Below are 26,844 nucleotides of genomic sequence, written 5' to 3'. Positions count from 1 at the left end.
GAAGATTCATCTGTGTTCTACTATGGTGCTTATAGTGTCTCCGAATACCGCAGCACGCGATATAGCTTTGCAGACGATAAATGTAACCGTCAAAAAGAGACGAGCGGCCAATGTGACGATCTGGCATTCAGTCGTTTCGACAACAAATGACGTAAACGGACGGTTTTCTCAGGTTTTTACTACATATGAACACTTTTCACATTCTCCCCTGCAACGCGACTGCTAGTCCTCCTTTCATGCAAAACCTTAAGGTCCTAGCCCATGTCCAAGGCACAAAAGCCGGGTAAAAAGTCAATAATCGATAACTAACACTTGAATTGTACTACATCTAACTGGCTATTACATCAACTTAGTAGCTTCGTCTCTGTTCTACTATGGTGCTTTTAATGTCTCCGCATTCCGCAGCACGCGACATAGCTTTGCAGACGCTAAATGTAACCGTTTCAGAGAGAAGAGCGGCCAATGTGAAGTTCTATCTTTAAGTCTATTCGATATCAAATGACGAAAAAGGACGAAATTCTCAGGTTTTTACTACATATGAAAACTTTTCACATTCTCCCGTGCAACACGGCTGCTAGTCCTCCTTTCATGCAAAATCTTAAGGTACCAGCTCATGTCCAGGGCAACAAAGCCGGCTAAAAATTCAATAATCGATAAATAAACTTGAATTGTACTACTTCCTACTTTCTATTACATCAGCTTAGAAGCTTCATCTGTGTTCTTGTATGATCCTTTTAGTGTCTCCGCATACCGCAGCACGTGACATAGCTTTGCATACGATAAATGTAACCGTTTCAGAGAGAAGAGCGGCCAATGTGACGATCAGGCTTAAGTCGATTCGATATCAGATGACAAAAACTGACGGATTTCTCAGGATTTTACTACATATGAACACTTTTTACATTCTCCCCTGCAACGCGGCTGCTTGTCCTCCATTCATGCAAAATCTTAAGGTACCAGCTCATGTCCAAGGCACCAAAGCCGGCTAAAAATTCAATAATCGATAAATAAACTTGAATTGTACTACTTCCTACTTTCTATTACATCAGCTTAGAAGCTTCATCTGTGTTCTAGTATTATCCTTTTAGTGTCTCCGCATACCGCAGCACGTGACATAGCTTTACAGACGATAAATGTAACCGTTTCGGAGAGAAGAGGGGCCACAGTGACGATCTCGCTTCCAGTCGTTTCAATAATAAATGACGAAAACAGATGAATTTCTCAGGTTTTTACTACATATGAACACTTTTCACATTCTCCCGTGCAACGCGGCTGCTGGACCTCCTTTCGTGCAAAATCTTAAGGTCCTAGCTCATGTCCAAGGCACCAAAGAAGGGTAAAAAGTCAATAATCAATAACTAAAACTTGAATTGTACTGCTTCTTACTGGCTATTACATCAACTTAGAAGCTTCTTCTGTGTTCTACTATGGTGCTTTTAGTGTCTCCGAATACCGCAGCACGCGATATAGCTTTGCAGACGATAAATGTAACCCTTTCAGAGAGAAGAGCGCCCAATGTGACAATCTGGCTTTCAGTCTTTTCGACAACAAATGACGAAAATGGACGGATTTCTCAGGTTTTTACTACATATGAACACGTTTCACATTCTACCGTGCAACGCGGCTGCTAGTCCTCCTTTCATGAAAAATCTTAAGGTCCTAGCCCAAGTCCAAGGCACAAAAGCCGGGTAAAAATCAATAATCGATAACTAAAACTTGAATTGTACTACTTCTAACTGGCTATTACATCAACGTAGAAGCTACTTATGTGTTCTACTATGGTGCTTTTAGTGTCTCCGCATACCGGTGCACGCGACATAGCTTTGCAGACGATAAATGTAACCGTTTCAGAGAGAAGAGCTTCCAATGTAGCGATCTGGCTTAAAGTCGATTTGATAACAAATGACGAAAACGGGCCAATATCTTAGGTTTTTACTACATATGAACACTTTACGCACTTTCCCGTGCAACGCAGCTACTAGTCCTCCTTTCATGCAAAATCTTATAGTATTAGCTCACGTCCAAGGCACCAAATCCGGCTAAAAAGTCAATAATCGATAACTAAAACATGAATTGTACCACTTCATACTGGCTATTACATCAACTAAGAAGCTTCTTCTGGTTTCTATGGTGCTTTTAGTGTCTCCGCATACCGCACGCAGCGACATAGCTTTGCAGACGGTAAATTTAATCGTTTCTGAGGGAAGTGCGGCCAATGTGACGATCTGGCTTTAAGTCGATTTGATAACAATGACGAAAACGGACGGACTTCTCAGGTTTTTACAACATATGAACACTTTTCACATTTTCCCGTGCAACGCGGCTGCTAGTCCTCCTTTCATGCTAATAATAAGGTCCTAGCTCATGTCCAACGCACCAAAACCGGCTAAAAAGTCAATAATCGATACCTAAAACTTGAATTGCACTACTTCTTACTGGCTATTACATGAACTTAGAAGCTTCATCTGTATTCTACTATGACGCTTTTAGTGTTTTCGCTTACCGCAGCACGCGACGTAGCTTTGCAGACGGTAAATATAACCGTTTCAGAGAGAAGAGCACCGAATGTACGTCCTGGCTTTAAGTCGATTCGATAACAAATGACGAAAAGTGCCGGATTTCTCAGGTTTTTACTACATATGAACACCTTTTACATTGTCCGGTGCAACGCGGCTAATAGTCCTCCTTTCATGCAAAAACTTAAGGTCCTAGCTCATGTACAAGGCATCAAAGCAGGCTAAATAGTGAATAATCGATAACGAAAACTTGAATTGTACTACTTCTTACGGGCAATTACATTAACTTAGAAGCTTCTTCTGTGTTGTACTATGGTGCTTTAAGTGTCTATGCCTACTGCACCCAGCGACATAGCACTGCAGACGAATAATATAAACGTTTCAGAGGGAAGAGCGACCAATGTGACGATCTGGCTTTAAGTCGATTCGACAACAATTGACGAAAACATACGGATTTCTCAGGTTTTCACTACATATGAACACTTTTCACATTCACCCTAGTAACGCGGCTGCTAGTCCTCCTTTCACGCAAAATCGTAAGGTCCTAGCTCATGCCCAAGGCACCAAACCCGGCTACAAAGTCAATAATCGATAGCTAAAACGTGAATTGTACTACACCTTACTGGCTATTACATAAACTTAGAAGTTTTTTCAGTGTTCTACTATGGTGCTTTTAGTATCTGCGCATACCGCAGCACGCGACACAGCTTTGCAGACGGTAAATTTAACCGTTTCAGAGGGAAGAGCGGCCAATGTGACGATCTGGCTTTAAGTCGATTTGATAACAATGACGAAGACGGAGGGATTTCTCAGGTTTTTACTATATATGAACACTTTTCACATTCTCCCGTGCTACGCGGCTAATAGTCCTCCTTTCATGCAAAATCTTAATGTCCTAGCTGCTGCACAAGGCACCAAAGCCGGGTGAAAAGTGAATAATCGATAACGAATACTTGAATTGCACTACTTCTTACTGGCTATGACATCAACTTAGAAGCTTCATCTGTGTTCTAGTATAGTGCTTTTAGTGTCTCAGCATTACATAGCTCGCGACCTATCTTTGGAGACGATAAATATAACGGTTTCAGAGGGAAGAGCGGCCAATGTAACGACCTGGCATTAAGTCGATTCGATAACAATTGAAGAAAACATACGGATTTCTCAGGTTTTCAATACATATGAACCCTTTTCACATTCTCCCGTGCAACGCGGCTGCTAGTCCTCCTTTCATGCAAAATCTTATGATTCCACCTCATGTCCAAGGAACCAAAGCCGGCTAAAAATCAATAATTGATAACCAATACTTGAATTGTACTGCTTCTTACTGGCTATTACTTCAACTTAGAAGTTTCTTCTGTGTTCTATTATGTTTGCTTTTAGCCTCACCGCATACAGCAATAAGTGACATAGCTTTGCAGACGATAAATGTAACCGTTTCAGGGAGACGAGCGTTAAATGTGACGATGTGTCTTTAAGTCGATTCGATAACAAATGACGAAAATGGACGGATTTCTCAGGTTTTTACTACATATGAACACTTTTTACATTCTCCCGTGCAACGCGGCTAATAGTCCTCCTTTCATGCAAAATCTTAAGGTCCTAGCTCATGTACAACTCACCAAAGCCAGCTAAAAAGTGAATAATCGATAACGAAAACTTTGAATTGTACAACTTCTTGTGGGCTATTACATTAACTTAGAAGCTTCTTCTGTGTTGTACTATGGTGCCTTAAGTGTCTATGCATACTGCACCCAGCGACATAGCTTTGCAGACGACAGATAAAACCGTTTCAGTGAGAAGAGCGGGCAATGTGACGATCTCGCTATAAGTCGATTCGATAACAAATGACGAACACGGACGGATTTCTGAGGTTTTTACTACATATGAACACTTTTCACATTCTCCCGTGCAACGCGGATGCTAGTCGTCCTTTCATGCAAAATCGTAAGGTCCTAGCTCATGCCCAAGGCACAAAAAAGGCTGAAAAGTCAATAATCGATAACTAAAACGTTAATTGTACTACTTCTTATTGGGTATTACGTCAACTTAGAAGCTACTTCTGTGTTCTACTATGGTGATTGTAGTGTCTCCGCATACCGCAGCACGCGACATAGCTTTGCAGATGATAATTGTAATCGTTTCAGGGAGAAGAGCGGCCAATGTGACGATCTGGATTTAAGTCGATACGACTTTCTCAGGTTTTTATTACATATGAACGCTTTTCACATTCTCCCATGCAACGTGACTGCTAATCTTACTTTCATGAAAAATCTTAAGGTCCTAGCTCATGTCAATTGCACCAAAGCCGGCTAAAAAGTAATAATCGATAACGAAAACTTGAAATGTACTACTTCTTACTGGCTATTACATCAACTTAGAGGCTTCATCTGTGTACTACTATTATGGTTTTAGTGTCTCCGCATACCGCAGCACGCAACATAGCTTTGCAGACGATAAATGTAATCGTTCCAGAGAGAAGAGCGGCAAATGTGTCGATCTGGATTTCAGTCGATTCGATAACAAATGACGAAAACGGACGAATTTCTCAGATTTTTACTACATATGAACACTTTTCACATTCTCCCGTGCATCGTGGCCACTAGCCTTCCCTTCATGAAATATCTTAAGGCCCTAACTCATGTCCAAGCGCCAAAGAAGGGTAAAAAGTCAATAATCGATAGCTAAAACTTCAATTCTACTACTTCTTACTGGCTATTACATAAACTTAGAAGTTTGATCTGTATTCTTCTATGGTGCTTTTAGTGTCGCTGCATACCACAGCACGCGACCTATCTTTGCAGACGATAAATGTAACCGTTTCAGAGAGAAGAGCGGCCAAAAGACGATGTGGTGTTAAGTCGATTCGATATCAAATGACGAAAACGGACGGATTTCTCAGTTTCTTACTACATATGAACACTTTTTCGCCCGAGGACCGCGGCTGCTAGTCCTCCTTTCATGCAAAATCCAAAGGTCCTAGCAAATGTCCAAGGCACCTAAGCCTGCTAAAAAGTCAATAATCGATAACTAAAACCTGAATTGTACTACTTCTTACTGGCTATAACATCAACTTAGAAGCTTCTTCTGTGTTCTACTATGGTGCTTTCAGTATCTCCGCATACCGCAGCACGCGACATAGCTTTGCAGACGATAAATGTAAGCGTTTCCGAGAGAAAAGCGGCCAATGTGACGACCTGGATTTAAGTCGATTCGATAACAAATGACGAAAACGGACGGATTTTCAGGTTTTTACAACATATGAACACTTTTCACATTCGTCCGTGTAGCGCGGCTGCTAGTCCTCCTTTCATGCACAATCTTAAGGTCCTAGCTCATGTCCAATGCACCAAACCGGCTAAAAAGTCAATAATCGATACCTAAAACTTGAATTGTACTACTTCTTACTGGCTATTACATGAACTTAGAAGCTTCATCTGGGTTCTACTATAGTGCTTTTACTGTCTCCGCATACCGCAGCACGCGACATAGCTTTGCAGACTATAAATGTAACCGTTTCAGAGAGAAGAGCGAACAATGTGACGATCTGGCTTTAAGTCGATTTGAAAAGAAATGACGAAAACGGACGGATTTCTCAGGTTTTTACTACACATGAACACTTTTCACATTCTCCCGTGCAACGCAGCTACTAGTTCTCTATTGATGCAAAATCTTAAGGTCCTAGATCATGTCCACGACCCCAAAGCCAGATAAAAAGTCAATAATCGGTATCTATAACGTTATTGTGCTACTTCTTACTGGCTATTACATCAACTTAGAAGTTTCATCTGTTTTCTACTATGGTGCTGTTAGTGTCTCCGCATACCGCAGTACGCGACATAGCTTTGCAGACGATAAATGTAACCGTTACAGAGAGAAGAGCGACCAATGTGACGATCTGGCTTTAAGTCGATTTGATAAGAAATGACGAAAACGGACGGATGTCTCAGGTTTTTACTACATATGAACACTTTTCACATTCTCCCGTGCAACGCAGCTGCTAGTCCTCCTTTGATGAAAGGTCTTAAGGTCCTAGCTCATGTTCAAGACCCCAATGCGAGCTAAAAAGTCAATAATCGATATCTAAAACGTTATTGTACTACTTCTTACTGGCTATTACATCAACTTAGAAGTTTCATCAGTGTTCTACTATGGTGCTGTTAGTGTCTCCGCATGCCGCAGCACGCGACATAGCTTTGCAGACGATAAATGTAACCGTTTCAGAGAGAAGAGGGACCAATGTGACGATCTGGCTTTAAGTCGATTTGATAAGAAATGACGAAAACGGACGGATTTCTCATGTTTTTACTACATATGAACACTTTTCACATTCTCCCGTGCAACGCAGCTGCTAGTTCTCCATTGATGCAAAATCTTAAGGTACTAGCTCAAGTCCAAGGCCCCAAAGCCAGCTAAAAAGTCAATAATCGAAATCTAAAACCTTATTGTACTACTTCTTACTGGCTATTACATCAACTTAGAAGTTTCATCTGTTTTCTACTATGGTGCTGTTAGTTTCTCCGCATACCGCAGCACGCGACATAGCTTTGCAGACGATAAATGAAACAAATGTAACCGTTTCAGAGAGAAGAGAGACCTATGTGACGATCTGGCTTTAAGTCGATTTGATAAGAAATGACGAAAACGGACGGATTTCTCAGGTTTTTGCTACACATGAACACTTTCACATTCTCCCGTGCAACGCAGCTGCTAGTCTTCCTTTGATGCAAAGTCTTAAGGTCCTAGCTCATGTCCAAGACCCCAAAGCCAGCTAAAAAGTCAATAATCGATATCTAAAACGTTATTGTACTACTTCTTACTTGCTATTACATCAACTTAGAAGTTTCATCAGTGTTCTACTATGGTGCTGTTAGTGTCTCCGCATACCGCAGCACGCGACATAGCTTTGCAGACGATAAATGTAACCGTTTCAGAGAGAAGAGCGACCAATGTGACGATCTGGCTTTAAGTCGATTTGATAAGAAATGACGAAAACGGACGGATTTCTCATGTTTTTACTACATATGAACACTTTTCACATTCTCCCCTGCAACGCAGCTGCTAGTTCTCTTTTGATGCAAATTCTTAAGGTCCGAGCTCATGTCCAAGACCCCAAAGCCAGCTAAAAGGTCAATAATCGGTATCTATAACTTTATTGTACTACTTCTTACTGGCAATTACATCAACTTAGAAGTTTCATCTGTTTTCTACTATTGTGCTGTTAGTGTCTCCGCATACCGCAGCACGCGACATAGCTTTGCAGACGATAAATGTAACCGTTTCAGAGAGAAGAGCGACCAATGTGACGATCTGGCTTTAAGTCGATTTGATAAGAAATGACGAAAACGGACGGATTTCTCATGTTTTTACTACATATGAACACTTTTCACTTTCTCCCGTGCAACGCAGCTGCTAGTCCTCCTTTGATGCAAAGTCTTAAGGTCCTAGCTCATGTCCTAGACACGAAAGTAAGCTAAAAAGTCAATAATCGAAATCTAAAACGTTATTGTATTACTTCTTACTGGCTATTACATCAACTTAGAAGTTTCATCTGTGTTCTTCTATGGTGCTGTTAGTGTCTCCGCATACCGCAGCACACATAGCTTTACATACGATAAATGTAACCGTTTCAGAGAGAAGAGTGGCCAATGTGACGATCTGGCTTTAAGTTGATTTCATGAGAAATGACGAAAACGGACGGATTTCTCAGGTTTTTACTACATATGAACACTTATCACATTCTCCCGTTCAACGCAGCTGCTAGTCCTCAATTGATGCAAAGTCTTAAGTTCCTAGCTCATGTCCAAAACACAAAGCCAGGTAAAAAGTCTATAGTCGATATCTAAAACGTTATTGTACTACTTCTTACTGGCTATTACATCAAGTTAGAAGTTTCATCAGTGTTCTACTATGGTGCTGTTAGTGTCTCCGCATACCGCAGCACACATAGCTTTACATACGATAAATGTAACCGTTTCAGAGAGAAGAGTGGCCAATGTGACGATCTGGCTTTAAGTTGATTTCATGAGAAATGACGAAAACGGACGGATTTCTCAGGTTTTTACTACATATGAACACTTATCACATTCTCCCGTTCAACGCAGCTGCTAGTCCTCAATTGATGCAAAGTCTTAAGTTCCTAGCTCATGTCCAAAACCCAAAGCCAGGTAAAAAGTCTATAGTCGATATCTAAAACGTTATTGTACTACTTCTTACTGGCTATTACATCAAGTTAGAAGTTTCATCAGTGTTCTACTATGGTGCTGTTAGTGTCTCCGCATACCGCAGCACGCGACATAGCTTTGCAGACGATAAATGTAACCGTTTCAGAGAAAAGAGCGACCAATGTGACGATCTGGTTTTAAGTCGATTTTATAAGAAAAGACGAAAACGGACGGATTTCTCATGTTTTTACTACATATGAACACTTTTCACATTCTCCCGTGCAACGCAGCTGCTAGTCCTCCTTTGATGCAAAGTCTTAAGGTCCTAGCTCATGTCCAATGCCCCAAAGCCAGCTAAAAAGTCAATAATCGATATCTAAAACGTTATTGCACTACTTCTTACTGGCAATTACTATAACTTAGGAGCTTCTTCTGTGTTCTACTATGGTGCTGTTAGTGTCTCGGCATACCGCAGCACGCGACATAGCTTTGTAGACGATAAATGTTACCGTTTCAGAGAGAAGAGCGACCAATGTGACGGTCTGGCTTTAAGTCGATTTGATAAGAAATGACGAAAACGAACGGATTTCTCAGGTTTTTACTACATATGAACTTTTTTCACATTCTCCCGTGCAACGCAGCTGCTAGTCCTCCTTTGATGAAAGGTCTTAAGGTCCTAGCTCATGTTCAAGACCCCAAAGCCAGCTAAAAAGTCAATAATCGATATCTAAAACGTTATTGTACTACTTCTTACTGGCTATTACATCAACTTAGAAGTTTCACCAGTGTTCTACTATGGTGCTGTTAGTGTCTCCGCATGCCGCAGCACGCGACATAGCTTTGCACACGATAAATGTAACCGTTTCAGAGAGAAGAGCGACCAATGTGACGATCTGGCTTTAAGTCGATTTGATAAGAAATGACGAAAACGGACGGATTTCTCATGTTTTTACTACATATGAACACTTTTCACATTCTCCCGTGCAACGCAGCTGCTAGTCCTCCTTTGATGCAAAATCTTAAGGTCCTAGCTCATGTCCAAGTCACCAAAGCCAGCTAAAAAGTCAATAATCGATATCTAAAACGTTATTGTGCTACTTCTTACTGGCTATTACATCAACTTAGAAATTTCATCTGTGTTCTACTATGGTGCTGTTAGTGTCTCCGCATACCGCAGCACGCGACATAGCTCTGAAGACGAGTAATGTAACCTTTTCAGAGAGAAGAGCGTCCATTGTGACGTCCTGGCTTTAAGTCGATTTGATAAGAAATTACGAAAACGGACGGATTTCTCAGGTTTGTACTGCATATGAATACTTTTCACATTCTCCCGTGCAACGGAGCATCTAGTCCTCTTTTGATGCAAAATTTTAAGGTCCTAGCTCATGTCCAAGGCCCCAATGCCAGCTAAAAAGTCAATAATCGATATCTAAAACGTTATTGTACTACTTCTTACTGGCAATTACATCAACTTAGAAGCTTCTTCTGTTTTACTATGGTGCTGTTAGTGTCTCGGCATACCGCGGCACGCGACATAGCTTTGCAGGCGATAAATGGTACCGTTTCACAGAGGAGGGCGGCCAATATAACGTTCTGGCTTTAATTTGATTTGATAAGAAATGACGAAAACGGACGGATTTCTCAGGATTTTACTTCATATGAACACTTTTCACATTCTCCCGTGCAACGCAGCTGCTAGTCCTCCTTTGATGCAAAGTCTTAAGGTCCTAGCCCATTTCCAAGACCCCAAAGCCAACTAAAAAGTCAATAATCGATATCTGAAACGTTATTGCACTACTTCTTACTGCCTATTACATCAACTTAGAAGTTTCATCAGTGTTCTACTATGGTACTGTTAGTGTCTTTGCATACGGCAGCACGCGATATAGCTTTGCAGACGATAAATGTAACCGTTTCAGAGAGAAGAGCGACCAATGTGACGTCCTGGCTTTAAGTCGATTTGATAAGAAATGACGAAAATGGACGGATTTCTCAGGTTTTTACAACATATGAACACTTTTCACATTCTCCCGTGCAACGCAGCTGCTAGTCCTCCTTTGATGCAAAGTCTTAAGGTCCTAGCTCATGTCCAAGACCCCAAAGCCAGCTAAAAAGTCAATAATCGATAATTAAAACGTTATTGTACTACTTCTTACTGGCTATTACATCAACTTAGAAGTTTCATCTGTGTTCTACGATGGTGCTGTTAGAGTATCCGCAAACCGCAGCACGCGACATAGCTTTGCACATGATAAATGTAACAGTTTCAGAAAGAAGAGCGACCAATGTGACGATCTTGCTTTAAGTCGATTTTATAAGAAATGACGAAAACGAACGGATTTCTCAGGTTTTAACTACATATGAACATTTTTCACATTCTCCCGTGCTACGCAGCTGCTAGTCCTCCTTTGATGCAAAATCTTAAGGCCCTAGCTCATGTCCAAGGACCCAAAGCCAGCGAAAAAGTCAATAATCGATATCTAAAACGTTGTTGTACTATTTCTTACTGGCAATTACATCAACTTAAAAGCTTCTTCCGTGTTCTACTATGGTGTTGTTAGTGTCTCGGCATACCGCAGCACGCGACATAGCTTTGCAAGCGATAAATGTTACCGTTACAGATAGAAGAGCGGCCAATGTGACGATCTGGCTTTAAGTCGATTTGATAAGAAATGACGAAAACGAACGGATTTCTCAGGTTTGTACTACATGTGAACACTTTTCACATTCTCCCGTGCAACGCAGCTGCTAGTCCTCCTTTGATGCAAGATCTTAAGGCCCTAGCTCATGTCCAAGACCCCAAAACCAGCTAAAAAGTCAATAATCGATATCTAAAACGTTATTGCACTACTTCTTACTGGCTATTACATCAACTTAGAAGTTTCATCAGGGTTTTACTATGGTACTGTTAGTGTCTCTGCATACCGCAGCACGCGACATAGCTTTGCAGATGATAAATGTAACAGTTACAGAGAGAAGAGCGACCAATGTGACGATCTTGCTTTAAGTCGATTTGGTAAGAAATGACGAAAACGGACGGATTCTCAGGTTTTTACTACACATGAACACTTTTCACATTCTCCCGTGCAACGGAGCATCTAGTTCTCCTTTGATGCAAAATCTTAAGGTCCTAGCTCATGTCCAAGGCCCCAAAGCCCGCTAAAAATTCAATAATCGGTATCTAAAACGTTATTGTACTACTTCTTACTGGCTATTACATCAACTTAGAAGTTTCATCTCTTTTCTACTATGGTGCTGTTAGTGTCTCCGCATACCGTAACACGCGACATAGCTTTGCAGACGATACATGTAACCGTTTCAGAGAGAAGAGCGACCAATGTAACTTTCTGGCTTTAAGTCGATTTGATAAGAAATGACTAAAACGGACAGATTTCTCAGGTTTGTACTACATGTGAACACTTTTCACATTCTCCCGTGCAACGCAGTTGCTAGTCCTCCTTTGATGCAAGATCTTAAGGCCCTAGCTCATGTCCAAGGCCCCAAAGCCAGCTAAAAAGTCAATAATCGATATCTAAAACGTTATCGTGCTACTTCTTACTGGCTATTACATCAACTTAGAAGCTTCTTCTGTATTCTACTATGGTGCCTATATTGTCTCCGCATACCACAGCACGCGACATAGCATTGGAGACGATAAATGTAACATATGTAACCGTTTCAGAAAGAAGAGCGACCAATGTGACGATCTGGCTTTAAGTCGATTTGATAAGAAATGACGAAAACGGACGGATTTCTCAGGTTTTTACTACACATGAACACTTTCACATTCTCCCTTGCAACGCAGCTGCTAGTCTTCCTTTGATGCAATGTCTTAAGGTCCTAGCTCATGTCCAAGACCCCAAAGCCAGCTAAGAAGTCAATAATCGATATCTAAAACGTTATTGTACTACTTCTTACTGGCTATTACATCAACTTAGAAGTTTCATCAGTGTTCTACTATGGTGCTGTTAGTGTCTCCGCATACCGCAGCACGCGACATAGCTTTGCACACGATAAATGTAACCGTTTCAGAGAGAAGAGCGACCAATGTGACAATCTGGCTTTAAGTCGATTTGATAAGAAATGACGAAAACGGACGGATTTCTCAGGTTTTTACTACATATGAACACTTTTCACATTCTCCCCTGCAACGCAGCTGCTAGTTCTCTTTTGATGCAAATTCTTAAGGTCCGAGCTCATGTCCAAGACCCCAAAGCCAGCTAAAAAGTCAATAATCGGTATCGATAACGTTATTGTACTACTTCTTACTGGCTATTACATCAACTTAGAAGTTTCATCTGTTTTCTACTATGGTGCTGTTAGTGTCTCCGCATACCGCAGCACGCGACATAGCTTTGCAGACGATAAATGTAACCGTTTCAGAGAGAAGAGCGGCCAATGTGACGATCTGGCTTTAAGTCGATTTGATAAGAAAAATAACGAAAACGGACGGATGTCTTAGGTTTTTACTACATATGAACACTTTTCACATTCTCCCGTGCAACGCAGCTGCTAGTCCTCCTTAGATGCAAAATCTGAAGGTCCTAGCTCATGTCCAAGGCCCCAAAGCCAGCTAAAAAGTCAATAATCGATATCTAAAACGTTATTGTACTATTTCTTAGTGGCTATTACATCAACTTAGAAGCTTCTTCTGTGTTCTACTATGGTGCTGTTAGTGTCTCCGCATACCGCAGCACGCGACATAGCTTTGCAGACGATAAATGTAACCGTTTCAGAGAGAATAGCGGCCAATGTAACGTTCTGGCTTTAAGTCGATTTGATAACAGATGAGGAAAACGGACGGATTTCTCAGGTTTTTACTACTTATCAACACTTATCACATTCTCCCGAGCAACGCGGCTGCTGGTCGTCCTTTCATGCAAAATCTTAATGTCCTAGCTCATGTACAAGACACCAAAGACGGCTAAAGGGACAATAATCGATAACTAATACGTGAATTGTAATACTTCTTACTAGCTATTACATCAGCTTAGAAGCTTCTTCTGTGTTCTGCTATAGTGTTATTTGTTTCTTCGCATATCGCATCACGCGTCATAGCTTTGTAGACGATAAATGTAACCGTTTCAGAGAGAAGAGCGGGCAGTGTGACAATCTGGCCTTAATACGATTCGATAAGAAAAAACGAAAACGGCCCGATTTCTCAGGTTTTTACTACATATAAACACTTTTCACATTCTCCCGTGCAACGTGGCTGCCAGACTTCCCATCAAGCAAGCACCAAAGAAAGGTAAAAGGTAAATAATCAATAACTAAAACTTGAATTGTACTGTTTCTTACTAGCTATTACGTCAACTTACAAGCTTCTTCTGTGTTCTACTATGGTGCTTTACGTGTCGAGCCCATACCGCAACACGCGACATAGCTTTGCACACTATAAATATAACCGTTTCAGAGAGAAGAGCGGCCAATGTGACGATCTGGCTTTAAGTCGATACGATAACAAATGACGAAAACGGACAGATTTCGCAGGTTTTTACTACTTATGATCACTTTTCAAATTACCCGTGCAAAGCGGCTGCTAGTCCTTCATCATGCAAAAACTTAAGGTCCTAGTTCAAATCCAAGGCGCCAAAGCCGTCTAAAAAGTCAATAATCGAAAACTAAAATGTGAATTGTACTACATCGTACTGGCTATTACATCAACTTAGAAGCTACTTCTGTGTTCTATTATGGTGCTTTTAGTGTCTCCGTATACTGCAGCAAGCGACATACCTTTGCAGACAATAAATTTAATGCTTTCAGAGAGAAGAGCGGCCAATGTAACAATCTGGCTTCAAGTCGATTTGATAACAAATGACGAAACCGGACGGATATCTCAGGTTTTTACTCCATAAGAACACTTTTCACATCCTTCCTTGCAACGCGGCTGCTAGTCCTCCTTTCATGCAAAATTTTAAGGTCCTAGCTCATGCCCAAGGCACCAAAGCCGGCTAAGAAGTCAATAATCGATAACTAAAACTTGAATTATACTTCTTCTTACTGGCTTCTACATCAGCTTAGAAACTTCACGTGTGTTCTACTATGGTGCTTTTAGTGTCTCCGCATACCTCAGCACGCGACATAGCTTTGCAGACTATAAATAAAACCGTTTCAGAGAGAAGAGCGGCCAATGTGACGATCTGGCTTTAAGTCGATTCGATAACAAATGACGAAAACGGACGGATATCTCAGGTTTTTACTACGTATGAACACTTTTCACATTCTCGAGTGCAACGCAGCTGCTAGTCCTCCATTTATGCAAAATCGTAAGGTCCTTGCTCGTGTCCAAGGTACCAAAGAAGGCTAAAATGACAGTAATCGACAACTGAAACTTGAATTGTACTGCTTCTTACTGGCTATTATATAAACTTAGAAACTTCTTCTGTGCTCTATTTTGGTGCTTTTAGTGTCTCCGTATACCGCAGCACGCGACATAGCTTTGCACACGATAAATGTAACCGTTTCAGAGAGAAGAGCTGCCAATATTCGATCTGGCATTAAGTCGATTCGATTGCAAATGACGAAAACGGGCGAGTTTCTCAGGTTTTTGCTAGATGTGAACACTTTCCACATTCACCTGTGCGATGTGGCTGATAGACCTTCCTTCATGCAAAATCATAAGATTCTAGCGCATGTACAAGGCACCAATGCCGGCTAAAAAGTCATTAATCAATAACTATAACTTGAATTTGACTGCTTCTTACTGGTTATTACGTCAACTTAGAAACTTCTTCTGTATTCTACTATCGTGGCTTTAGTGTCTCCGCATTCCGCAGCACGCGACATAGCTTTGCACACGATGAATGTAACCGTTTTAGAGAGAAGACCGGCCAATGTGACGATCTGGCTTTAAGTCGATACGATAAAAAATGACGAAAACGGGCGGATTTCTTAGGTTTTTAGTACATATGAACACTTTTCACATTCTCTCGTGTAACGTGGCTCATCAGACCTTGATTAATGCCAAATTTTACGGTAGTCGGTCATTTCACTGGCACCAAAGCCGGCTAATAAATCAATAATCGATAACTAAAACCTGAATTGTACTGTTTCCTAAGGGCTAATTACATCAACCTAGAAGCGTCTTCTGTGTTCTACTGTGTTGTTTTTAGTGTCTCCGCATTCCTTAGCACGCAACATAAGTTTGCAGACGATAAATGTAACCGTTTCAGAGAGAAGAGCGGCCAATGTAACAATCTGGCTTTAAGTCGATTTGATAACAAATGACGAAAACGGACGGATATCTCAGGTTTTAACTACATAAGAACACTTTTCACATTCTCCCGTGCAACGCGGCTGCTAGTCCTCCTTTCATGCAAAATCTTAAGGTCCTAGCTCGTGTCCAAGGCACCAAAGCCGGCTAAAAAGTGAATAATCGATAACAAAAACTTGAATTTTACTACGTGTTACTGGCTACTACATCAACTTGGAAGTTTCCTATGTGTTCTAGTATAGTGCTTTTAGTGTCTCCGCATACCGCAGCACGTGACACTGCTTTGGAGACGATAAACGTAACCGTTTCAGAGAGAAGAGCGGCCAATGTAACGATCTGGCTTAAAGTCGATTTGATAAAAAATGACGAAAACGGACTGATATCTCAGGTTTTTACTACATAAGAAGACTTTTCACATTATCCCGTGCAACGCTTCTGCTAGTCCTCCTTTCATGCAAAATCTTAAGGTCCAAGCTCATGTCCAAGGCACCAAAGCCGGCTAAAAAGTCAATAATCGAAAGCTAATACTTGAATTGTACTGCTTCTTACTGGGTATTACATGAACTTAGAAGCTTCTTCTGTGTTCTACTATGGTGTATTTAGTGTCTCCGCATACCGCAGCACGCGACATAGCTTTGCACACGATAAATGTAACCGTTTCAGAAAAAAGAGCGGAAAATGTGACGATCTGGCATTAAGTCGATTCGATAGCAAACGACTATAACGGTCGGATTTCTCAGGTTTTTACTAGATATGAACACTTTTCACGTTCTCCCGTGCAACGTGGCCGCTAGACCTCCTTTCATACTAAATCTTAAGGTCCTAGCTCATGTACAATGCACTGAAGCCATCAAAAAAGTCTATAACTGACAACTAAAACTTGAATTGTACTGCTTCTTACTTGCTATTACATCAACTTAGAAGCTTCTTCTCTGTTCTACTATGGTGCTTTTAGTGTCTCCGCATACTGCAGCACGCGACATAGCTTTGCACACGATAAATGTAATCGTTTCAGAGAGAAGAGCGGCCAATGTTTCGATCTGTAATTAAGTCGATTGGATAGCAAATGACGAAAACGAGCGGATTTCTCAGGTTTTTACTAGATGTGAACACTTTTCACGTTCTCCCGTGCAACGTGGCTGCTAGATCTCCGTTCTTACTAAAACGTAAGGTCCTAGCTCATGTCCAATGCATTAAAGCCATCTAAAAAGTCAATACTCGGTAACTAATACTTGAATTGTACAGCTGCTTACTGGCTATTAGATCAACTTAGAAGCTTCTTCTCTGTTCTACTATGGTGCTTTTAGTGTCTCCGACTACCGCAGCAAGCGACATAGCATGGCACACGATAAATGTAACCGTTTCAGAAAGAAGAGCGGAAAATGTGACGATCTGGCATTAATTCGATTCGATAGCAAATGACGATAACGGGCGGATTTCTCAGGTTTTTACTAGATGTGAACACTTTTCACATTCTCCCGTGCGATATGGCTCATAGACCTCCCTTCATACTAAATCGTAAGGTCCTAGCTCATGTCGAATGCACTAAAGCCTTCTAAAAATTCACTAATCGATAACTAATACTTCAATTGTACAGTTGCTTACTGGCTATTACATCAACTTAGAAGCTTCTTCTGTGTTCTACTATGGTGCTTTTAGTGTCTCCGCATACCGCAGCACGCGACATAAGTTTGCACACGATAAATGTAACCGTTTCAGAGGGAAAACGGCCAATGTGACGATCTGGCATTACGTCGATTCGAAAGCAGATGACGAAAACGGGCGGATTTCTTAGGTTTTTACTGCACATAAAAACTTCTCACTTTCTCCCGTGCAACGTGGCTGCCAGACCTCCCTTCATGCCAAATCTTAAGGTCCTAGCTCATGTCCAAGGCACCAAAGCCGGCTAAAAATTCAATAATCGATAACTAAAACTTGAATTGTACTGCTTCTTACTGGCTATTACACCAAATTAAAAGCTTCTTCTGTGTTTTACTATGGTGCTTTTAGTGTCTCCGCAAACCGCAGCACGCTACATAGCTATGCAAACAATAAATGTAACCGTTTCAGAGAGGAAACGGCCAATGTGACGATCTTGCATTACGTGGATTCGAAAGCAGATGTGAAAACGGGCGGATTTCCTTGGTTTTTAGTACATATGAACACTTTTCACATTCTCTCGTGTAACGTGGCTGCCAGACCTTGTTTAATGCAAATCTTAAGGTAGTCGGTTATTTCACTGGCACCAAAGCCGTCTAATAAATCATCTACATCTACATCTACATGACTACTCTGCAATTCACATTTAAGTGCTTTTCAGAGGGTTCATCGAACCACAATCATACTATCTCCTACTGTTCCACTCCCGAACAGCGAGCGGGAAAAACGAACAGCTAAACCTTTCTGTTCGAGCTCTGATTTCTCTTATTTTATTTTGATGATCATTCCTACCTATGTAGGTTGGGCTCAACAAAATATTTTCGCACTCGGAAGAGAAAGTTGGTGACTGAAATTTCGTAAAAAGGTCTCGCCATGACGAAAAACGTCTATGCTGTAATGACTTCCATCCCAACTCGTGTATCATATCTGCCACACTCTCTCCCCTATAACGCGATAATACAAAACGAGCTGCCCGTTTTTGCACCCTTTCGATGTCCTCCGTCAATCCCACCTGGTAAGGATCCCACACCGCGCAGCAATATTCTAACAGAGGACGAACGAGTGTAGTGTAAACTGTCTCTTTAGTGGACTTCTTGCATCTTCTAAGTGTCCTGCCAATGAAACGCAACCTTTGGCTGGCCCTCCCGACAATATTATCTATGTGGTCCTTCCAACTGAAGTTGTTCGTAATTTTAACACCCAGGTACTTAGTTGAATTGACAGCCTTGAGAATTGTACTATTTATCGAGTAATCGAATTCCAACGGATTTCTTTTGGATCTCATGTGGATCATCTCACACTTTCCGTTATTTAGCGTCAGCTGCCACCTGACAAACCATACAGCAATCTTTTCTAAATCGCTTTGCAGCTGATACTGGTCTTCGGATGACCTTACTAGACGTTAAATTACAGCATCATCTGCGAACAGTCTAAGAGAACTGCTCAGATTGTCACCCAGGTCATTTATATAGATCAGGAACAGTAGAGGTCCCAGGACGCTTCCCTGGGGAACACCTGATATCACTTTAGTTTTACTCGATGATGTGCCATCTATTACTACGAACTGCGACCTTCCTGACAGGAAATCACGAATCCAGTCGCACAACTGACACGATACCCCATAGCTCCGCAGCTTGATTAGAAGTCGCTTGTGGGGAACGGTGTCAAAAGCTTTCCGGAAATCTAGAAATACGGAATCAACTTGAGATCCCCTGTCGATAGCGGCCATTACTTCGTGCGAATAAAGAGCTAGCTGCGTTGCACAAGAGCGATGTTTTCTGAAGCCATGCTGATTACGTGTCAATAGATCGTTCCCTTCGAGGTGATTCATAATGTTTGAATACAGTATATGCTCCAAAACCCTACTGCAAACCGACGTCAATGATATAGGTCTGTAGTTAAATGGATTACTCCTACTACCCTTCTTGAACACTGGTGCGACCTGCGCAATTTTCCAATCTGTAGGTATAGATCTATCGGTGAGCGAGCGGTTGTATATGAGTGCTAAGTAGGGAGCTATAGTATCAGCGTAATCTGAAAGGAACCTAATCGGTATACAATCTGGACCTGAAGACTTGCCCGTATCAAGCGATTTGAGTTGCTTCGCAACCCCTAAGGTATCTACTTCTAAGAAACTCATGCTAGCAGATGTTCGTGTTTCAAATTCTGGAATATTCCATTCGTCTTCCCTGGTGAAGGAATTTCGGAAAACTGCGTTCAATAACTCCGCTTTAGCAGCACAGTCGTCGATAACAGTACCATCGGCACTGCGCAGCGAAGGTATTGACTGCGTCTTGCCGCTTGTCTACTTTACATACGACCAGAATTTCTTCGGATTTTCTACCAAATTTCGAGACGATGTTTCGTTGTGGAACCTATTAAAGGCATCTCGCATCGAAGTACGTGCCAAATTTCGCGCGTCTGTAAATTTTAGCCCATCTTCGGGATTTCGCGTTCTTCTGAACTTCGCATGTTTTTTCCGTTGCCTCTGCAACAGCGTTCGGACTTTTTTTGTGTACCACGGGGGATCCGTTCCATCTCTTACCAATTTATGAGGTATGAATATCTCAATTGCTGTTGCTACTATGTCTTTGAATTTGAGCCACATCTCGTCTACATTCGCATAGTCAGTTCGGAAGGAATGGAAATTGTCTTTTAGGAAGGCTTCTAGTGGCACTTTATCCGCTTTTTTAAATAAAATTATTTTGCGTTTGTTTCTGATGGATTTGGAAGAAATGGTATTGAGCCTAGCTACAATGACCTTGTGATCACTAATCCCTGTATCAGTCATGATGCTCTCTATCAGCTCTGGATTGTTTGTGGTCAAGAGGTCAAGTGTGTTTTCGCAACCATTTACAATTCGCGTGGGTTCGTGGACTAACTGCTCGAAATAATTTTCGGAGAATGCATTTAGGACAATCTCGGAAGACGTTTTCTGCCTACCACCGGTTTTGAACAAGTATTTTTGCCAACATACCGAGGGTAGGTTGAAATCCCCACCAACTATAACCGTATGAGTTGGGTATTTATTTGTTACGAGACTCAAACTTTCTCTGAACTGTTCCGCAACTGTATCATCGGAGTCTGGGGGTCGGTAGAAGGAGCTAATTATTAACTTAATTCGGCTTTTAAGTATAACCTCCACCCACACCAATTCACACGGAGTATCTACTTCGACTTCACTACAAGATAAACCACTACTGACAGACACAAACACTCCACCACCAATTCTGCCTAATCTATCTTTCCTGAACACCGTCTGAGACTTCGTAAAAATTTCTGCAGAACTTATTTCAGGCTTTAGCCAGCTTTCTGTACCTATAACGATATCAGCTTCTGTGCTTTCTATTAGCGCTTGAAGCTCAGGGACTTTTCCAGCGCAACTACAACAATTTACAACTATAATTCCGACTGTTCCTTGATCCAAGCACGCCCTGTAATTGCCAAGCACCCTTTGACATTGCAGATCATCCCGCACTTTCCCGAGGCCTTCTAACCTAAAAAACCGCCCAGTCCACGCCACACAGCCTCCGCTACCCGTGTAGCCGCCAGCTGAGTGTAGTGAACTCCTGACCTATTCAGCGGAACCCGAAACCCCACCAGCCTATGGCGCAAGTCAATGAATCTGCAGCCAATAAGGTTGCAAAACCGTCTGAGCCTCTGATTCAGACCCTCCATCCGGCTCTGCACCAAAGGTCTGCAGTCGGTTTTCTCAACGATGCTGCAGATGGTCAGCTCTGCCTTCATCTCGTAAGAAAGACCGGCAGCCTTCACCAAATCAGATAGCCGCTGGAATCCAGAGAGAATTTCCTCAGATCCAAAGCGACACACGTCATTAGTGCCGACATGTGCCACCACCTGCAGCTGGCTGCACCCTGTGCTCTTCATGGCATCCGGAAGGACCCTTTCCACATCAGGAATGACTCCTCCCGGAATGCACACGAAGTGCACACTGGATTTCTTCCCCTCCTTAGCCGCCGTATCCCTAAGGGGCCCCATTACGCGCCTAACATTGGAGCTCCCAACTAATCGATAACTAAAACCTGAATTGTACTGTTTCCTACGGGCTAATTACATCAACCTAGAAGCTTCCTCTATGTTCTACTGTGTTGTTTTTAGTGTCTCTGCATTCCTTAGCACGCGACATAAGTTTGCAGACGATAAATGTAACCGTTTCAGAGAGAAAAGCTGCCAATGTAACGCTCTGGCAATACGTCGATTTGATAGCAAATGACGAAAACGGGCTTATTTCTTAGGTTTTTACTACATATGAACACTTTTCACATTCTCTCGTGTAACGTGGCTTTTAGGCCTCTCTTCATGCAAAATCTTAAGGTCGTCGGTAATGTCAAGGCACCAAAGCCGGATAATAAGTCAATAATCGATTACTAAAACTTAAAGTTTACTGCTTCTTACTGGCTGATTACATCAACTTATAAGCTTCTTCTGTGTTTTACTGTGTTGCTATTAGTACCTCCACATAGCGCAGCACACAACATAAGTTTTCAGACGATGAAGGTAACCACTTCACAGAGAAATTCCAAATTCTGTGTCTGTGTCTACTGCCTGCTCATATTGTTTAAAGCTGGTTGCTCTAAATGCCCAGTGGATCTGATTCCCTTGATACCCATTCTAAACAATCTCGGATTGGGAAAGACCAAGCTCTGCTTATACTTATAGTCTGGGAAGTTGACATATCTTAGACAGTAAAATATGATGGTTAAAGATGTCCACTGAGTATTCCCATATACACTGAAGTTAGCTTTGAACAACAAATTATTAATTGGCCACCTACTCTTGACTCAATAGCTACTAAGATCTTTCACTGGTGAAGGAGGTGACAACGTTATTACGTCCATTAGAGGCTTCTGTAGTTTGCTGAGAATGATGTGATATAATTGTGCCTTGTGATTTTCTGTGGAGTTCCAGAGTAAGTTCTACACTGGTGCAGGACATCCATTATTGCTGTTCTCATTCGAGGCAATCCTGGATTCTAAATCTCAAGCACCAGAGGATTAGAAACAGCAATGCGACCTCTGTCTTCCTGGCTGTCCACTATTTCAAAGTGCTGTGGTTGACAGTCTCTTCTCATTGTGCAGTGCTTGTAGATTATTGTAAATGGATAAACTGCAATATTTAGAACATCTCATTCTAAACTTTCTAAAGAACGAGACTTTTCTGTCACGACCACTTTTTGTGTGAGGTGATAAATACCAGGAATTTGGTTGTATTTTGAGAACCTAATGGTGACATACATTAGTGTCTGTGTAAATTAATGGAACTAGATTTTTCCTGAGGTCGGCAGTTTTCCGAAGGTCGGCGTTTTCCCACGAGGTCGGCGTTTTACCCCGAGGTCGACGTTTTTCCCTCGAGGTCTGCGTTTTTCCCCGCGGTCGGCGTTTTTTCCCTAGGTCTGCGTTTTTGCACTGAGGTCGGATCGGCGATTTTTTCCCCGAGGTCTAGAAATCTATCGGTATATTGAAAATCCAAAGTATTTTGATGTATATCGAACTATACTGATATGTCAAGTCAACTTGAAACATATATCCGACCACTAGATATCGGTATTTATCGAGATAGCGATATATTTCGATATACCTATTTATTTCGAGAATCGTTTTCTTAGGGGTACAGATTTTTTTCAAGACGTCCATTCTTTCCCATTATCGATTCATTTCGATATATCGACTTATGTCGAAGCACTCATTATATCGAGATGTCGATTTATTTCGAGATATCTTTCTATATTGAGGCATCCATTTATTTCGAGGTATCAATTGATTTCGAAGTATCCGTTTATGTCGAGATATCGATTTAGTTTGGTATATCGAAACAAATCGGGTTGTCTGTTTATTTCGAGCTATCGATATATTTCCATGTATAGGTGTACTTCAGATATCGATTCCTTTCGAGATATCGATATATTTCAAGAAACCTCTATATCTCAAGTAATCCATAAATTTCTAGATATTGTATTTTTAGAGATATCTTTATATTACTAGGTACCAATATATTTCAAGATATCGATATATTTCTATACCTCGATTTATCTCGAGAGGTCCGTGAGATTCGAGATATCGATCTATATGGTAAGCTGAAATGCGTCTAGATGTCGATATATTTCGGGATATCGAATCAATTCGATGTAGCTGTCTTTTGGAGGTGTCGATTTATTTCGAAGTTTCGATTTTTTTCATGGTGTCGATTTATTTCGAGGTTGCGATTTATTTCGGGTTGGCTATTTATTTCTGGGTGTGGATTTATTTCGAGGTGTCGATATATTTCGAGGTGACGATATATTTCGACGTTACTTGTCGACTGCATCAGCTTAGAACCTATTTCGTACAGAGTGGTGCGACTGCATACCTCAGAAGGCGACATTGATATCCAGACGATGAATGTAAACGTTTCCGAGAGAAAAGCGTCCAATGTGACGAATTGGCACTACGTCATTATGAAAACAAATGACGGAAACGTGAGGTTTCTGCCACTCAAAGTGCTGCCAACTTTCACCCCACCCCCTCCTAACTCTCCCCAGTCGTGGCGATCAGCTGGTGTGATAGAAATGGACACAGGAAAGTAATAACGTTCCATGAAATCCCATTCTAGGGAGGTTCAAGGGTAAATGTTCCAGACGGTTTATTTGCATTAAGACACGCATACTGGACATCTACAATGTCACATCTGCCAGATCGTTTCTATTGTCAGCAGTGGAAAACAAAACAGCGTACTGAAAAAGCCATAGTGAGACGCGGTTTTTGGTAGACGAAATAATAGGAATACCCTAGGCACTGATAATGATGATCTAATGAGAATTCTGGTATTGTTTTGAAAGATGCATTTAAATATGCATTGAACGTAGCTCCAAATTATTTTGAGAATTATAATTGCGGTATGATGGATCTACATTGGAGATTTGGTAATGCAAAACATTTCGATCTGAGAATACTTTACGTGATAGAACGGCATTGACCTTGTGTGTCATTAGGGTAAAGTTAATTTGCCGCCATTAACATAAAATTTATCCGCCATTAACATAAAATCTATTTTTCAGCTTACTTCAATAAGGACTCACTTCAGATGATTGGACAACTAAAGAGAACTCAAACCGTTATTTTAATAGTATTCGTAGGTCCAATGCAGCATTTACCGTGGACAGTCCCTGAGTCAAGACTGTCAGTTTTATGTAGGGAGCACTCCTTTAAGAAAGCACTCCGTGTTCAGGCCACAAGTGGCCAATCAGGACCATCCGACCGCCACGTCATTCTCACTGAGGGTGGAGGAGGAGCTGGCTCTCCCACTCGTTGTGGTAGTTTCCTTTGACTGGAGCCGCTACTATTCGGTCGAGTAGTTCCTCAATTGGCATCGCAAGGCTGAGTGCAACCCGAAAAATGGAAACAGCGCATAGCGGCCCGGATGGTCACCCATCCAAGTGCCGACCACGCCCGAAAGTGCTAAACTTCAGTGATCTGACGGGAACCGGTGTATCCACTGCGGCAAGGCCGTTGCCCCTACCACTTTTACATGATATTTTTGATCGTAGATCATGTCTGATGGCTAGAAAGAATGGACGTTTACCATGTTATGCACATTTATATTCTCACTACGTCGACACAGCTGGTCCAATTTCGACCAGCGGTGATGGTAGCCATAATGATCGAGCCAAGCATCCTGTGTACATTGGTTGCACCCAAGTGTGTGGGGATCACAGCATTCGTGACATTTAAATTTGTTACTTCTTTGCTACTATATTCGCAATAAATTTTGCAGACAGTATCCGCATATGACGCTGAATGCACCTACAAAATTATATCATTGTACGACACATGTTTCAGGAGATACGTCATAAAAACTCAGGACAAGGCCAGACGCTGCATAGTACGGACGTGGACGCACAGCTGTAAATAAATGCCTGGTCAACACCAAGCTTTTCCGCTAGTCATCTATAAAGATAAAAAATCCCCAATATTGTCCACCAGCATATTTTTGAAAAACCTTTATTTTGTCATCCATTTTTTTTTCCTGTAAAAATCGTAAAAGCCGCATCATTGTGTTTTTAAAAATCGTTTCCTATTGTCATCTCTTTTTATGTATTTTAAACCATTTATCGCTTGTGTAACCTGTGGCTACAAGTCCATTCCCTTTATGGGGTAATCGAAATAATGAACAACGGAAAAAAGTGTGGGTCAATTTCTTCCTCATTTTTCGGAACTTTTGATAATAGTAAATCGTTGGCTCTTTGAGGGCGTGGTAGGTACATACAAGAGATTAGTGTAAGATTAGAATTTGGGTTAGATACAGTGCCAGGAGCTTCTGTTTCTATCTGGCTAGCTTCAAAGTACTTCACCATCTACTAAGTGATGCGTTTCATTGTGAATGGTGTGTTCTGTGCTAGGTCTACCCTTTTACTGCACAATGCTGTTCCTTCGATGCTATTAAAACCAGGATGTTATCAAAATATATGCACAGTGGCAGACTGTAGTCTGCAGAAATATTTCCAGTGGTGGGGAGGGGGGAAGGCGCGTCGGGGCTGGAGTGCATGATTCTGAAACTGGCACTCTGTGTACAAATCAGCTGGTCAGTTACGAGGTGCATCAAGCTACAAGACCCTAACTCTATAAGCGCTACAACTGGTCAAAGCTAAGGTTTAGCAGTATTGTGGAGAATTCTTATCTGGAAGAGTATGAGTATACTGTAACGAATAAAAACTCTTTACTCCAGATTCCAAGGATGGTTAGGGGCGACGGGTGAAAGTGCCCTTTTGCCTATCCTCCCCTCCCCACCTCCTCCCCTCCCCCTCCCCTTCCCCCTCGCGGACGCCAATGGCTGGCCCGTTCATTTTGAGAACATCAGAGTTGCAGTAACCTTTCTGAGAAACTGTTCTAGATGTCCTTGCGCGTCAATCTTACCACTCACAACAGCAGTGGGAATGTCGGTTATCGCTGAAACAACTGGTTTTCGGCTCTTATCAGTTTCCCAGCCTCACTTTAACCTAATTGTTAAAGCCCGTCACAATACCAGTTCTTGTAATAACCGATTTTCAGTCTTTTATTTACATTATTTCCTCTTGTAAACGTAGAAATCAAACAAAGATAAAAATTTTTACTTTCTCAGTTTCTTGATAAATGGAATCAAAACGTCAAATACATTTATGATGACCTGCAGCCGTCCAGAACGAAATTAGAATTATATTAATACCGTCAGCTGCTCACGGGTGTCGATATATATCAACGGGGACAGGTGACAATGTGTGCCTGTCTGGGACTCGAACCCGGGATCTCCTGCTTACATGGCA

This window comes from Schistocerca gregaria, unplaced genomic scaffold, assembly GCF_023897955.1.
Source record: "Schistocerca gregaria isolate iqSchGreg1 unplaced genomic scaffold, iqSchGreg1.2 ptg000351l, whole genome shotgun sequence".
Lineage (NCBI taxonomy): Eukaryota > Metazoa > Arthropoda > Insecta > Orthoptera > Acrididae > Schistocerca > Schistocerca gregaria.
This window is presented reverse-complemented; position numbering follows the sequence as displayed.